We start from the raw sequence: 17,022 nt of genomic DNA, 5'->3' as shown, positions 1-17,022 counted from the left end.
ATAGAGTAAGAGCCCTCAGTACTAACACAGATGTTCAACAAAATTATGAGGACTGGCCCAAAGCATCTACCATCTGACTAATACTTTTTCTCTCCCCCTTATGAATTGATGTTGCTTAATACTTTGGAATCTCACAGCATTTCAGCCATGGTAAGATGTTTTTATATCCTCTTTTGTACAGGGACCTTGTGGGCTTGGGGAGAGGTGGTTGGTTTTGGTTTGGCTTTGCATTGCTGTTGTAATTTAAAGGGATTTCTTGCCCCCATGTTGTAAAGGGGCTCCATCAACTCGCAAGTATACTGGCAACGTGTAGTTTGCTTGCACATTTGAAAAGGAGACTACATTTGGTGGGGGTCTTTTCTGCTAATTGTCAGTGCAGCAAAACTAGCTTTGGATCTAGAAATAGCTCTAAGATGCAGTCACTTTTTCAGAAGGAAAGTGGGGGAGGAGGATCTATATACTGAATGCGGGGGTACTGAGATAGTGCTGGGCTTCAACACAAGCTTGCGTGGCTCTGCCTTTGTCGGGAATAACATCTAGATCCTAGACTTGAGTTACTTGCAGGGTCTGTGCCATTGTCATCACCCCAGGAGGCAATGCCCCTGGAAGGGGCCAGTCCCCATAACTGATGGAGTGTGGGGGTCCCTTGGCAGAGCACGACCTGTCCCTCTCCCAGCAGACCCCAGTTACAGCCATGGCTCAGTAACTTGTTCTCTGCAGGACGCCCGGCGATGCCACAGCCGTTACTGACGGCTCCATCCTGGAGCCCAGATGAGAACATTCATTTCACACCACAAACTTCTTCTCTCTCTGTTCCCCCTCCCTTCTTTTATCGAGTTTCAATATAATAAACAAAGGGGAGTTATTATTTCATTGGCAGACTCCAGCTAATGCACAAACTGTTTTCAGTACTGGCACACGGAGGGGCTTTTTTCACCATATACTGGCCAGTCAGACCCGTATCAGTCCTAATGGCACAGGGAAATGGAAACTGAGATCTTTTACCTTGAAGAATAGCTGCAATTCATCCACTGCTCAGACTCCCCTCCCCTTTAATTTCTTTTATTGCTAGCACAGCAAAATGAATCATCACAGTGGTATCAAAGGAAACGTTTCCAAGCTGTTGATGTACAGCAAAGGGACAGTTTCATATAACTTAGTATTTAATCTTCTCAGCCCATGGCACCGTGCTTGGTGTGAACACTTTGGTTCTCATCATGACTCTGGGCAAATTGCTTCACTTCTCCAGGCTTCTGCTGTCTTTTTAGATGGTCCATTTGGATATAAAACTTTTCCATCTGAAAGTCATGAATTTAAGCCTTATTCTTGGCTTGTACCAAAGCCATTCCCAATAGACAGCATTGAAATTAGTACCTCATTAATTGGGACAATTAATTAGCAGCAGAGTCCAGCTCCATCACTCTTTCTGTACTTCAGTCTTTTGCTACAGGTGCCCTTCACCACGCTGGCCTCTGGACTACAACAGGCCCTTGACTAGTTACAACTGCATGCCATATTTCATGTATTAGGTAAGCTTACTGTGTAAGTGTAGCTGTTTTTAAGCTAATGGTAGAGCATCAGCAGTAGTTAAAGCCGATAAACACTTTATTTCTTTTTCCAAGTTAGCTTTTGAGCATTCCTTTCTGGAGCTGAAAAGATACTGAAGTTGTTAAAGCGAGTCCTTGTTAGGAGTGTTTTAGGAAAGCAGAGATTTCTGCAGGCAACCCCACAGTGTGACATCCAGAAGTACCTGCCAACTGCCACGGCAATGACTGGAGTCCCCATCCCAGCAGCTCACCCACGGGGTGTCAATGGGAGAGCACACTCATGGAGGTAAGCTCATGAAGTGCTGCCCCTAATAACCAAGGGGAAAAAAAGGGAAACCGGCTCAATGCATTGGGGTAACTCCACAAGGCAAATCTCTACCCAGAACAAGCCAAGATTCACTTCTGGCTAAAATTCCTGCACTGACACTAACTGCTGCTTGATTAAGTGATTTTTCCTGAGCCCATGATGCAAGGCATTGTCAGAGAAAGGGCTTATGCAAGGCTGCAGCAGTCCCTGCTGAATGCCTGAGCCATTGAATGATCCAGCCCACCGCACACCCCGTCAGGTCTGTTACCTGCTGTCAGCTCCCCCACTGGAAAAACATGCAATTTTCCAAAGGTAAGAACGTCTTGGGTTACTAGGAACACAAATCATTACGAGTAAAACTGCATTCCCAATTTATTGTATTTGTTTTATTTATAATTTTATTACTTATTCCACATTTTCCATGTGTTTCACGTCATTCTTGTCCATTCAGACCTTTACGTGGAAACTTGGGCTCTTCTCCACTGCCTAATGTGTTGAAGGCTTTATAAACAGCCTTGATTCATTGTTTGCTCCGCATGCCTCCATGCTAAGAGCATGCAGCTAATGTTGTGCCTGGTATAAGTGTCAGTGTTCTCTCACTGGGGAGCTAGATGGGGTGAGAAGGGAAGAAAAGCAACAATTACTGTGATAAGCAGGTGAAAATAAAGACCATCAAACTGTTCACCTGGCGTTCTAACAAAGACCAGTTTGAGCCTGTGCTGATTTGGGTTGTGTTTTCTTTCAGGGTTTGAAGTTGTCAAAGACAGAGATTTTTCCATTGTGCTGCAAGCAAGGCTGGTCAACGTGTTGCACATGCACACCCACATTTACCACCAACTGAATGATGATGAAACCCCTCCCCATGCTGCTTGGATCCTTCCCTGCTCTATGCTTCTGGAAGGTAATACCATGCATTTATGTGCCCCGTTAATTCACTATTTTCCCTTCTCCTGACTGCACAGGCTTTTCTTTCATGCTCCCATCTGACCACAATCTGTGAGCAAACCAGGAGCATTCAGCAATGCTGCTTTTAGCTGCGCTCTCAAGGCTTTGTGGCAACAGGAACATTAGGTCAATTTGCAAACAGCCTTGGAAAATCTGGTGCAGCATCTCTAATGCTATTGACAGGGCCTGCTTAAACCTGGCATTGCCAGGCTAACAGTTGTCATTCAGCCCTTGAGCACACTTAAACCATCTCATCTATTTTTCATCAGTCTTGCGCCCTTCGCGATAACTCTCTTATCAATTCATGAGGATGTTCATTCTGATTCAGTGCAATCCCATGGGTAACAAGTCACATGTAAACCCAACTAATCCCTCAGATTGCAAAAGGATGCTCAGTTCCTGCAACAGAACTCTCAATGGGTTTATTCCAGATACTACAGTTAAGGTGACTTTTTCCTATCAAGCACTCGTAAAACAATGTCGTATTTGATGGCAGAGGAGGGGGCGAGGAGATTGGATTAAAACATCTGGCGAGGTAATTAGATTCACTAAAAAGTTTATGCTCTAAACTGCCCCTACATAATTGATGGCACTGTGGTGATGTGTCACTTCCACTTAGCGGCGGCCGGCAGCGCCTCTCGCCTCGCTGCACCCTGGGCTAACCTTCCCCGCTGACCTGCTGCGGTCCCCCTATTAAAGCCGCAATTAGGGGGTGACTCTTAATAGCGAGGTCTTGCTGCAGAGGGGGGGAAATGTTTCTGTAGCTCACATGCGACAATTAAAGATAATTTAAAATGTAAGTAATTGCACTGGGTTTCTGGAAACTACTGTAGGGGTCTTGTCCCAGGCATCTGACAGGCATGGTGGTGTATTTTGACAAGTTTTGCGCAGATTTCCATTAAATACCAACTTGCAGCTCTATTTTCTTTGGAGTCATTGGTCAGGAAATGGAGATTGCGAAAGGTCAGGCCTGGAAGATTTGGGAGGGGATGGAGGTGTTATTCCTGTTCTGATCCGCGGGGATCTAGGTCCAACGTAAATGCTTCAGTCGCTTGATTCTTGCTTTCTGGGTAGTCTTTAGGCAGGAGAAAGGGAAGGACTGATTGATACACAGAGAAGAGCTTCTGGTGAGTTCCTTTCACCTTTCCCTGCCAGGCAAGCTGGGACCCAATAAGCTAGCTAGAAACGTGGTGAGTCTGGGTTGAGAGACCTGGCAGACATTAATACCACAGCCACCATGGCACTAACCCTCTTACTGTGCAGAACTAGCTCCGAAACTGCAGCTCCTCCAAGGCTTCTGCAAGGTCAGCGAAGTGTGAACATCATGCCGAACGCACCCAGATACTTTCAGAGGTTCAGCAGTCCCTGAAAAGAGCTTTTTTATGATGAAAACAGACTGTCAGATGAGTTTGGATTCTGCCACATGGTCCTAGCGATAATAAGCCATCTGTGTGCACGCGACCTTTCCTCTCCCCATTTTGTCTCCATCACTTTCCTTCCAAGTCCCCTCTCTCTGCTTTGACCTACATTTGAGTAACCCACCAAATGCCAGCAGTGCACATAGCAGAGTTAAATGTGTACTCGGTTACCAACACGCTAACGAACAGCAAGTCCATCCTCAGCAGAGGGAAAAGAAGCATGTGGAAATGGGATGATCCATCAAATGGAAAAGGACCCATCAGGAACATAATCGCCTTCTGCTACACTTGACTGATTGACTGGCTCCTCTCCCAGTTAGTGGGACTTTTGCTCCTCAATTGTTTGGGGTAGGGTTTTAAAAGATGTTTGGTACTGTTTGTATATTATTATGATGATGATAATATATAGTACATATATGGTATATAATATATAGTATTTATATAATATTTGAAAGCTGCACTTTTATTTCCTTTTCCATGGCTGGAATTCTAAGTAATCAAAAGCTAGAGCTTATACCTCTGTATTATAGATACATTCAGTTTGTGCCACTTACGATTAATGTTAACCAAGTGTGTTTGTAAGCAGTTCCAGGATCACGTTCTCTGAAAGCTTTTCCTTTTGTGTAACTTTATATAAGATAAAATAGGAAATAAAAGCTGGGACAGACTCACGCTCATTACTGCTTTCAAGTGGCTGTCTTTCTGTCTGCAGTATTTCAGACGCATTGGTAATACCATGGCAGCTCACCACAAAAACACATTGAGGGACTTCATAAAAACCAGAAAATGAAATTAAATATGTATAAGAAAAATTAAATAGTAAAAAAAAAAGGGCGAATTCAGTGAAACACACACTGAAAATGCACGACCACAGAGAAAATGCATCAAACTTTCAAATCATTTTTCTTCCTTTCTAAACCAGAATGATCCCAAATAAGAATATCCCTGAGCCCCTGCTCTCTGTATTTACCCCAGTGTGGTGTTTTTCATGAGGAACTCAAAGAGAAATTACCCTTGAAATGAGAAGAGAGCTGCGGTTCTTTAGTTCATCATGATCCAAGCATCCCTTCTGCCACGGCTGGATCCTTATGGATGAACCGGAAGGACCCGAAATGGCTTTGGCCTTGGTTTTTGTAACCCAGAATCGCTTTTTTCCTCCTTCTTTCTAATCAAAACGTCCCCGATGTGCTCAGACACAACACGCCACGTGGTGCGGTGACCCAGACAGGGGGAAGAGGGTCTGCGCCCTCCGCAGAGCCGCGCCTGACAAATGCCACCGCGTGGCACCGAGCAGAGACAGGCGCTGCAAAAAGCATTCCTGGGGCCGTTTCCTGGTGCCTCTCCAAGCTGACAGAGGAGGTTTATGTTAACATCACATGGCTGTCTTCGGCTGCGTTTGTTAGCACAGCCCCTTTGGGGAGCTTGCCATGTTGGGCTGCATGGGGAACAGGATGGGGGGGGGAGAAAAAAGCAACTAAAACATGTATTGGGTTTTAACACCCACATCTGCCTTGGTAACGCTATCAAACCCTCTGCCCCCATCCAGGCAAAGCCTTTGGAGAACACTTGGAGGGCAGCTTTTAAAACACATAACACATAGGAAACCAACACAGTGTAGAGACTTGGCAATGAGGCTGCCGCAAGGAGCCAAGTTGGGCATGGAAAAGAAAATTAAGACAATAAAAGGTCATTGCTAGCCAAGTTTTAAGTGAGTATACAATACATACCTTTTTTTTCCCCTTCTTTCTGCCTTAGTTATTGGCCAACTTGGCTAAGAGCTTATGGAAAACACTGAAGTGGAATTATAATTGGGGTTTTTTTTTTCCTCTTTTTGACCAAGCAAAAGTTCTTATAGGCAATAATTTAATTATGGCAAAAGACTAACACAGACACGGGGTTTAGGGATGTATCATCAAAAAAAACCCTCTTTTCTACACCATACTTTAAACTAAGGCTGGTTCATGGGCACCAGTGATCTAATCCTACTGCTATTTATGATTTTGGGGGATTATTTTCGATAAAGTATGTCATAAAGTGGAAAATTACCCGTGCCGATCACAGTTCCAAGCAGGCTCATTTAGAACCGAGTGCTGTAAGTCAATTAGGATAATAAACCTGCCGGAGGGAGGAGGGGAAACCTCCTTGGGATCAGCATTTTCACCCTGCTCCTGGTGTGCTGTAAGGCAGGGATCGACCAGGAGGTGCTGAACAAGTGGCTCCAGTGCCCCCCTTCCTCTCGCCATCCGGGTGGCAGCGCGTTCCCGCAGCCTCCTTCCTTGTCCCCAGGATGGCTGCTGAAGAGCGAGCTCCTGGCTGATGTGGGTTGCTCTGTTTCGTACCTACATGTGCCTTGGGTTTATTCCAGCCTTTTTAGAAGGGCAGAGTTTAAAAAAAACAATTAAAAGGAAATACAGGATTTTTTCCCCTCGTAAGAGCTGAACTGGAGGCATTCTCCTCCCCTTCTGAAGGCTGTGCGTTCCTGTCTATAAGATCAGAGATCTAGTGAGACATATGACTGAGAAACATGGATAATTCCAACTTGCATCTGCCCAGGCCTGGACCAGACACTTCCTTGGGATAAACAGCTGCATGAACAGCTCATAGACAGCAGCCTCTGTGCACTGAAGTACCCTGATGATGCTGGCGTATTTTGATGCTAGGACACAGCCTCTGGATGCACGATGCCAAAGCACAGTCTGGAGAAGTTGGCCTCCTACGTGAGAAAAAAGGAGTCAGGAACGGTGTACAAAGGAAAAGAGAAAGATCTGAAGCTTGAAAGCAAAAGGATAAGCCTGACATTAATAGGAAGTTTATAAGGTGCAGGTGTAGGCTGTGTTTAAATGAGAACAACAGTTTCCTCTTTGCCACTTGTCCATTAAAGGAGGCAATTCTTTTTCAAACAGGGCTGATCTTACATTTCTCATATTCTCTTGGAAACGTCCTGCCAAGTGGGATGACTTTTTTGTCTCTAAATAAGCGGAGGTTTCACATTTACCTCTTTGCCATGTTTTTTGGGTGTCTTCTCACAAAAATAAGAATCAAAATTTAATAAAAAAATTAATATCCATTCCTATTTATGCTACGGGAAGATGGGAGGAGGCTGCACCAATGGAAGCAGCAAAATGCCTTCACTTTGGAGAGATTGTTTTTAACAGAACACGTTCATGGCCAAATTACCTGGGTAAAGAGAAGGGGATTTCCCCCCAGTAATATTTCATAGCAGAGCACAGGTCACTCCAAGCCCCTGTTGGTTGCAAGATGCAAGCAGTGAGCAAATAGGCATGGGTTGTAAGTGGGTGGCATGGTCAGGGTAGCTGTCACACTGCTATGTGCAAACCCATGTACCTGCAGCCCATGAACTTGGCCAGCCCTCTGGGCAGGCTTCAGTGCAAGCTATTTACTGGTGCTACTGGGGGGGGGTCACAGCCCAACAAGCCTTGTCAAGCCCCACATGTGTAAGGTGGGTGTGAATCCCTAATTATACTCCTTGGGAAAGACTTAGGTGACCTAACGTAGCTAGCACATAAGTCCATTCCACACCATCCAGATGGCATTTGCTGGCTGGCATGACTGGATCTGCGCTGCAGGAGCAGGGAGCTGGATGGAAGGTAAACATGGTGAGTGATGCCAGAGTCACATTGGATGCAGCATGTAATAACTTGATTTGTGACAAAGGCACTGAAGAGCCTGGCTAAGGAATTGTCTCTGCTGATGCTTCATCTTTGTGAGCTCGTATGGAGAAGCAGCTACAGGAGAGCCTATCATCCATAGTGGTTCAAGAGCATTCTCCTTGAAGAGAGACAATGGGAGGCAGGGATTGTGTTAGGGAGTCACGTCTGCTCTGTCCCTGCCTGACTGCAGCACCTTTTTTGGCAAGGAAACTCCTTTATTCAGGATTTGTGCAGTGCCTTTTGCACCCTTCTCTTCTGCTCACCTGTTCATCACGCTCCAGCACAGATACAAAGAACTTAAACCACCAATGCATGTGCATCAATATATTTCTCTCATCACTAATGAATCTAGCCAGTGCTATCATAGGAAAGCAGGAACAGGATGTGGCAGCTTCTCCTCAGTGACAGGACTGTGTATTCCTGCACTGGTGTCTGCAGAAATGCCATAAAATGCAATTAAAAGAAGAACAGTCCATGCAGAAGTTGCAAAGAGAGGAATATGCCTTTTGCTTGCAAACCCATCCCACTGCTCTATCAGCAGTTCTGCTCTTGGTCTTTCTTCCTCAGCCTAGCCCAGACACAACCTACTCACTCATCCTCCAGGCTGATGGGATGCAAAGTCTCATCCAAGCACAGGACCCTCAGAGCATCAGCAGGACGTCCTGCCTGGCCAAAGAATCTGGAAGCTTCTGGCTTTTGCAAGTCATTGTCGTCATCTTAAGCAGCATTAGAAGGAAACTGCTTTAGGGCACTGTCATTACTGTTAGAAAGTATTTGTTGACAGTGCAGTGACTGTGCCATTCTCATGAACCTCAGGCAGGGTTAGATTTGAATGCAAGCTCACCTGCTTTAGCACACAGAAGTTGGCCAACTGAGCTGAAAAATGAAGGTCTCAGCATCACCAGGAGCTAGCAGTTGCTTTGCACACAGATTAATAAAGATGGACCCAGCTTAGCTGAGGACAAATGCAATTAAATGTCTACATACCAGTGTAATTACAAACAGGTTGGTGATTAAACACCATTACTGGTCTGGACCTAAACTTGACAATAGATTGCCAATAGATACACACGCCTTTGCCAACGAGTTACACAATCCTGCACTCCTACAGCTCCCAAGAACCTGCATATTTCCTGCTCACATGGCCTGATGGCATCACCAGGAGGGTGCTCATTTGTTCCAGTCAGTGAAAGCAGCACAGACTGGAAGTTTCCCATGCAGGAATGAGACTGATCCATGCGTCATCCTCCACATATGTCACTGCAAGACACATCACTAAATATAGTACTTGGGAATGAACTCGCAAGCAGACTTGACAGCTTTTACTAAAAATCAGGTGTGCATTGGTAACATGCTAATTGCTGGGGCATTTTTTCCCAGCTTTTCCTCCTTGACAGCTCACAAGATGCTAAGTCTCTACCTTCTTCACCCCAGAGAGGAGCTTAAATTCAGTGTAAGGAAAGAAGATAAAGTGAGAAGTTCCCTTTTCCTTCTCAACGAATCCCACCACCAGTGATTTCACCCCAGTCACCAAGCAGATGGCATCAAGATACATGTTGGATCTGAAGTCTGGATGAAGGAAAGAGGGACAGACAGATAAATGTCATTATCATAAGGACAGTTAGCTCTCCCCTCCTTTTCCAGTTGGAGGCTGTCCCATGCTGGTGAAAGGCAGGGATGGTGGCGTTTTCAGCCACCAAGCTCATAGAGGGCACTTAAAAAGCAATGAGAGCATCCCCATGTGGAAGCTGTCCTGCTGGAGAGAGGTCCCCAGTGCAGGCAGAGATGAGGTGGACATCACTGGGCTGCCCTCCAAGGGTGTTTCCTTGCAGGCAGCTCCATCACTGCAGGCTGCTGACTCACCCTGACAGCTCAGGATGCTCAACCTCATCCTCCTCTTAGCAGAAGGCTATTTCTGTCTCCCAAACAACAACAAACAGGAGCAGCTCTGGGGAGGCAGAGTGAGAAACTGCTGCGTGCCATCCCCAAGGGAAGCAAACACGAGGAGGTGATCATCAGCCCCATCTCATGGGGCTTAAACCAAACCCTGCCCAAACCCTATGGACAAACAGCGATGCTCTTACCACGGGATGACACGCTCAGAAAGGCTGGCTGAGATCCTGCTGTAGCAGCCCAAGCAGGGTATTTGGTTGTTGCTGATTGAGAATGATATTCATTAAGACCTGGAGTCAGGCAAAGCCAATGTGCTCTTCTGCAATGGCTGATATTGAAAGGAGCTGGGGCGGGGGGAAGAAACCTTGGAAAATACAACTTATTTGGCAATGCTGATTAAAACCAGTTTGAGTTTCATTGTGAAAGGCTCAAGGTTGATTGAGTCCTGGTCTCTTCCATCCACATGAGGTTTGTTTTAGTGAGCATGGAGTTATATGAATCTATTAATGATTTTTTCCTGAAGGTTTCCTTATACCCATGCCCGGGTTTTCATACGGCGCTTTCCAGCCACGTGTCTGGAAATGCATCCCAAATTAGTGTCAGCCCTGGTCTGAAGATGGAGAAACTCCAGCAGAGTCTGAGCAAGACAATTCCTAAGCAGCAACACCAAGCCCCTTGATCCTGAAAACACTGGAGCTGGAGCCTGCATAGGCAGGGACAAACACAAAGCATGTTGTTAGCCAGAAGGGAATGACTGACCTGGGGGATGGCTGCTGACCACCGGCAGAGCCTGGCACGGCTCATGCTGCAGCCAGCAAGAGACATCTGCCCTCGTGAGAAGGGCAGCCGCTGGAGCAGGAGGTGCAGGATGACAGCCTGTAAATCCCTGCCTGATGCGCTCTCCCGTCACCAGCCCTGGGATGCTGACTCCAGCCTTGTCCTCTGGACAAGTCCTCAAGGACTCTTTCAGCAGCCTTCAGGGAGGGCACTGCAGCCACTGACATCCCGCAGCCAGCGCTGTGGGGACCCACTCCAACGAAGCCCTGATGGTCACAGGTTTAGAGGCTCCTGGTTTTTTATACACCACCTTGTTTCTTTTCTCCCTCTCTGTTTTAATGGGAAAATCTGGAAAGGTTAAAGCTCAGAGGAGACAAACAGCGAGAATCTTGAGGCAAAACTCTTCAGTCTTTACTTGGGCTGTGGGGGAGTCAAGAGAAAATACATATTGGGGTATGCTAAATTATTAATGTTATATGCTGGGGTATATTAAGTTATTAATACTATGTCTAGGTTGAGATTAATCAGATTCCAGAGACACAGAATAATCACCTGCTGCCTCCTCAAATATAGATGTGTGGAGGCATGCGTTTAACAAGCAGACTCATGCAAGGAGGACCACAGCTTGCAGGGAAACAGGGTCCTCAGGCTGGACACGCTGCATTCCGGGATGCCTGGCCTTGTATGGTGCTATGGAGAAGGTGTGGGTAGTGGCAGATGGCTGGTAGGGGACAGGGCAATGGGGTGAGGCTGGAGCCAGCTGGGGCCCCAGCACTGTATTTCCCTTCCCTGCTGATCCCCAGATGGATCATCCTGCAGGAGCAACACGTGGATCTAATTCTCTAATGCCAGGCCTGGCTGCGCCGTTATCCACATCAATCCCGCAGCCCTGACACCAGCCTTTTCATCATTTCACTGGGGTTTGTAGGGAAGAGGGAGAGATGGGCTCGGCAGCAGGCACGGCTCCTCTCTCCTCGTGGCCTTTATCCTCCCTAATAATCCTCCCTCTGTTTCACGTATCAGCTGATAACATGTGGGTCCTATTTCCCCCACCCTCCCCACATCTGCATGAGATGGCAGACGAAGCCGTCCCATCATCTGAGGCATGTTAGCAACTGCTCTTGATTAAGAAAGAAAAAGCCCTCTGGCTGTAATGACTGCAAGGCTCCGATGGGCTTCCCATGCCATCACCAAATGCCCATTGTGGCTTCAGCTTCAGGCCCTGTGGCGTGTAGCCTTGGGGCTTATCCCTTCCTCCCTTCAAGATTACGGGTCAGTTTCTCACCTGGGGCTCACTCGCACAGGAAAACCCTGCCTTTTAATTATTCTCCCAGCTTATTAGGTCTAATTAAATATGTATGAGTAGTGCTAAATAGTATCAGTGCAATTAGGAATAAATCCGTGTCTTCTGGGGTAGATTTTGAGAGGGGGACAGTGTATCATCCAAATCATTTTTGCATGGAAAAGCTGGGCTTTTGTTTAAAAGAGCCAAAACTAAAACCAGAAAGTGTTCAGTTTGAAAACCAGGAGGGAAAATGAAGCAAAACAATCTCCCTCTTTTGGGGTGGGAATTAACAGAAGTTATTTGGGGTGTGAGGGTGGGATGCAGCAGCAAGAAAAGCGGCCTGAGCAAGTGAAGTAACAGAGACAGTGTCAGTCGCACTGGGGACATTTTCACCGTCAGATATTGCTGCCTGATTCCTGCAGTATGAAAACATAAGAAGCCTGAAATAGACCCGTAAGAAGTTTCCTGTTTCTTCAGGATTCCTGCCCTACCTGTTGCCACTGTTGTCCTCCAGGTTCCCGACGACGGCAAGTGTTGAAATCACACCAATTGGGAACAGCTGGAAAGATGGGGAGGGGAACGGGAACACGAACAAGAGGATTCACATCTCCTGAGACCTGGTCCAACAATTCCAGGAGCTTCCAGCACTTCTGGGTGCCTCAGTGGCTGTGAGTCCTTGAAGTTTCTCCTTCCTAAAAAAAACAGATAAGGACAAGTCAGTGCAGGGTTTAGGGCCCAGGACCACGCTTGTCCTGGAATACCCCCCAGTACCGTTCTTCTTCACGCATTCATTTATCTACCAACTCACTTTGGTGGATGATGGCCCAGACCTCCAGCCTTCCCCTTGCATTGCCACCCACTGAGTGCACGTCCACAGGTTTTCTGTGGCCGAGGCTGCTTTGCCACCCTCCCAGCTGTGCATTGGGATCAAGGGGAGGGTGATGCCACCCAGCCCCATGCCAGGGCGCTGGGGTAGGTGTCTGTGCCCCATAGCAGCCCTCGCTAAACCCTCCACGAGGCTGGGAAATCGCAGTTAACCCCATTAGAAAGCAGGTCCTGCTCGTTGAAGCTGCCGCAAAGCAGAGCTTGTGAGAAGTGAAGAGTGAAGAAAAACTGAGAAGACAAATACAGAGGAAGAAAAGATACCGAGAGGGGAGGAGACGGTGAATGGCAAGAAGGGAGTTAATGAGAGCCAGAAACGCAAGTTGGAGAAATGTTGATTTTATTTAGCATTAATTGCAGGAAAGAGCCTATAAAGTGTGGTAAAACATTATTAAGTACCACTCTGCAATGCCAGCTTTGTGCCAGGCATCCCTCGGCACAGGTGTATTATTCCTAGTTCCCCAGGTATAAATAAGTAATTCCTTTTCCACATCTTTTTTTTTATGGTGGCATTTCATTATTTTTTATTGCCATATTGTTACGGCTCCAACTGCTCCAGAACACATTTGGCCATCAGCCGGGGAGGGAACACGTGTGCACACGTGTGTACGGATGTGTACATGGATTGGCACGCCTGGGCTGGGGGCACGGTGAGGTGTTTTGGATCGCAGCATCCCAGGGGAGCATGCAGAGCCTGATCCCCGCACCCACAGGTCAAAACAAGGCCTTACCTGTGATCCAAGCTCTGACAACGATGTCCAGGTGAACAGAGGAAGGAAAATCATAGCCATGTTTATAAGGGAATGGGCATCACATCAGGGAATCACTCCGCAAATCCAGGGGGAACAGCTGTAACAAAGAGGTCATGAGCTTTAAGGTCCCTCCCAACCCAAACCGTTCAATGATGCCTGAGAGAGGGATTGCCCTGGGATGGGATGTTCTGGAGGGTACCACAGTGGTTCACGCACCGGTGTCATTGTCAACCCATTTATCTTGATGACAGGGACACAGAGCTGGGGTCTTCCTAAGATACCCCATCCATCCATGACTCCTGCTTGCATGTAGTGAGATTAGAAAAGAAAACCTGTATTCTACTCCACTTCTAACTCTCTGCTCACGATCTGCCCATATGCTCCTCTCCCAGCATCATTTCACACAGGCTCCGGTACTGGCTCTGTTAAGAGCGAGGGCAGGTCACATTCTTCCTGAGCAATGTTTGTATCAGCTTTTTGGGGCTTGTTTTATCAAGTCTCTCACTTCTCAGAAGGAGACTCAGCAGGGAGATAAATGCTGGATGCGATTCCTCGCAATGCCTCTTGCTTCAGATGAGGCCACCAAAGACGCTGGGGGAAGCAATGATTCCCTGGTAATGCCTCAGTCCAAGCTCTGACCTGGAACCGTGGGCTCTGCAAATACGCATAAATCTTCAGCTCACATCCAAATCACTGCAAGGTTCAGTGAACACGGCAAAACTGCCAGTGAATCTAACCTAAGCTTTAATCCAGCTCCGGCACGATTTATGACCTCGGGTGGAAACCACGCAACGTGATGGTCTCAGCCCCACAGCACAGGATGGTCGCCGGCCCCGGCGTTTGGTGTTGAAGAAGCAGGGATGGAATTAAACAGCACAAACACATCCAAACCCTGTTCATCTCGTGTTGGGTGAAAGTAGCTGACACACCAATCAAACCAGGGCCCTGCTCAAGTCAGAGACAGGAAATGAAACAAATCAAAGAATAATAAGGGCAAGCAAGCAATAAAGTTATCTTTTCTGACTGAAAAGCAGTGATTCACTACCTTCCCCCCTTGGGAACAGCACGTCCCTAAATGCAGAATCCTGCAATAGTGCTATTGTATTACAGGAGGTTTATCATGGCTTTTTAATACTTATTTCCCTATCAAAATATTATCACAGATAGTGGGAGACATCATTATTTTTCCCTACCTAAAAAACAAGAGGAAAGAGAGAGGGCTTCAGTCTCAGTGACCCAGTTTCCCAGGGAAGCACTGGTGTCACATCAGCAGGGAAAGATGCTCCTGTTGTTCTACGCTGGCAAAGTTCCCCCTGGCCAGAAGCAGGAATGATTCTCTCTCCAGAGCATTAACAAGAGCATTTCCCCTCCTTTCTCTGACCCTCATTATCTATCTACATATTGGCTTGGAAAAACTAACGATGGTAACAATCAGCATAAGAGCCCTATGACATGACCAAGGAGACATGACCGGTGTAGGTATCAATACCACACATCACTGGTAACCTCCACATAATCATTCTCATTCAGCCCTTGAATTTGAGCTTATCTGAGGAAGGGGTGGATGGGGAGGGGATGGATGGAGCAAGGGAGGGGATTTCTGCACCATTACCATACTGGAAGGCAGGCACCACGAGCCTGCAGTTTACAGCCCATGCTGACGTGGGCTCACGGCTGCAACATCTGTATCCCATCCCAGTGCCAAGTTCGGCTTTCTTCCAACACTCTGCATCCCCCCACACGTGCATGTAAATCCCCAAGACCCACAGACAGCCCTGAGCTAACTAAGCCACAGCATCATAGAGCATTCACAACACCCAGCAGACTTTTGGGTCACAAGGCAAGGAGAAGTGGGTCGCATGGCCAGTGGCTCCAGGGGGTTGGGGAAGGTGACACTGTGTGTGCAACAGCCCCCAGGCCAGGCTCCCTGGTGGGAAGGACATGTGCCATGTCAAGACAGAGATGCCCAGAGCAATCAGGGTGCCAGGGAATGGATTTCTGCCTCCAGCATCCTCACTGGTGATACAGCCCCTCCTGCCTCCAGAGGGGTTAGGCTAGCTGGCGATGCTCAGGAAAACACCTCTGATGCTGAATGGGTTTAATTCACTGCAGAAGAAAGAAATGAAATCACTTTATCTTTATACCACATCAGTTTCTTCAGGCAGACAAAACCTAAAGCACTCTCCTGCTTTTTTTATAGCTATTTCGCATCCCTGAGGCAGCAATTCAGACGTGGACATAGGTGTCACAGAAAACCTGCCTGGCCCTAGCTCTCCCTGTTAGCCTAACAGGGCTGTCCTACTCTGATCAAGCTTTCTTATTTGAGGTGGATGTTGGTAAAAACATAGTCCTGAGCGCTCATTCTCTCCCCTTATTTCAGTGCAAAACTGGGAGATTCCCAGCACTTCTCATAGGAAAAAGCACTGCACTGGAAGGGGCTCTGCAGGACCTCCCTTGTAAATAAAATGAGGTTGGTAACAACGTCTTTGCCCCCTTTCTTTTAACTTTCAAGTGAAAGAAAGAGCGCGACAAGGAACCAGGAGCCCGTCTGCCATGGAATATTCCTGCACGACTTGGGGCTGTGGTTTATTTTACTAGTGGTGACTAGTTCAAGCCACATTCAGTCAATAAATATGAGATATGAGGTCACCCCGTCATTTAGCTGTTACCCTGTCTACATATTTCACAGCTGGGTAGTAACCTTTTAACTAGCGTCTACCTCGGTGGGGAGTCTCCATAAAGAAAGAGCCAGGATCCCTTGGTCGTGGTGGGGGATCAAGGCATAGGAGCACCACGGAGATTTCTGAGCCGGGGAGTGGGAGAAAGGGAATGCTCAGGGCTTCACTTTTCCCTTTCCTTCCATGTTTTCCTGTGACACAGCACCCAACCGAGGCACAGGAGCCTCCGAGCTGGCCCTGCATCTCCCCACGGATAATGGGTCATGAAGCAGCACATCCCCAGTGCTGAGTCTTACAGTGATTTCCCCCATCTTTCATACAGAATTGCACCCAAAGACACATTTCCTCCCATTTCCAGCTTTACAGAACAAACCTATCCAAGATAAACACCTCCAAGGGGTTAGTTTCTCCTTTTATCTGCGTCTTTTAGGATTTAACAGAAATTCAACTCCTTTTTTTCCAACTCCATAGCTTCTCCTTCCTACCTTTGCTTTGCTTTGGGATAAGGAGGACGCTTCCCTGTTTTCTGAGCTGGTAACTCAGGGCTAAGTCTGGTTTAAGATGGAGCATACCTGAGTCCAACATTAAACCTTCACACTAGCACATGACTTACTGTGACGGCCCCAAGTATAACTGAGAATACAAACTGCATCCCCAGCCCTGCTCCTGCCCTGACTGTGAACCTCCAAAGTGTCAGGGTAAGTGGATCTTACGGTGTTGTTCCTACCTTGCGCCCATCCTGCTCCATCACTGGCATGGTCCTGCCAAGGGCTCAGCCCCAGAGATGGGGGCAGCGATCCACAAGAAAGCAGCGAGCACGAGAAGGGACCGTGGCCAAGCCACCTGGCCTGGCTCCAGGAAGGCCTT

The 17,022-nt window shown here is 47.3% G+C and overlaps 2 long non-coding RNA genes across 2 annotated transcripts; one reads left to right on the top strand and one right to left on the bottom strand.

Annotated features, from left to right (window-relative positions):
• Nucleotides 1-832: 832 nt before the first annotated feature.
• Nucleotides 833-1,835, top strand: LOC133270236 (uncharacterized). The gene is made up of 2 exons (XR_009743694.1): nucleotides 833-1,529; nucleotides 1,623-1,835. It is a non-coding gene; the product is annotated as an uncharacterized LOC133270236 (long non-coding RNA).
• Nucleotides 1,836-2,218: 383 nt separating this feature from the next.
• LOC133270235 (uncharacterized) lies at nucleotides 2,219-5,742 on the bottom strand. Its single transcript, XR_009743693.1, has 3 exons — nucleotides 4,890-5,742; nucleotides 4,048-4,164; nucleotides 2,219-2,461 (listed from the first exon to the last, which is right to left on the bottom strand). It is a non-coding gene; the product is annotated as an uncharacterized LOC133270235 (long non-coding RNA).
• Between the last annotated feature and the right edge of the window lie 11,280 nt (nucleotides 5,743-17,022).

The sequence above is a fragment of the Pezoporus flaviventris genome, unplaced genomic scaffold (assembly GCF_033815535.1).
Source record: "Pezoporus flaviventris isolate CSIRO_AGI_PZ_B2104156 unplaced genomic scaffold, CSIRO_AGI_Pfla_v1 ptg000020l, whole genome shotgun sequence".
Taxonomy (NCBI): domain Eukaryota; kingdom Metazoa; phylum Chordata; class Aves; order Psittaciformes; family Psittacidae; genus Pezoporus; species Pezoporus flaviventris.
The sequence above is the reverse complement of the archived record's forward strand: the minus strand, read 5'-3'. Positions and strand labels throughout refer to the sequence as shown.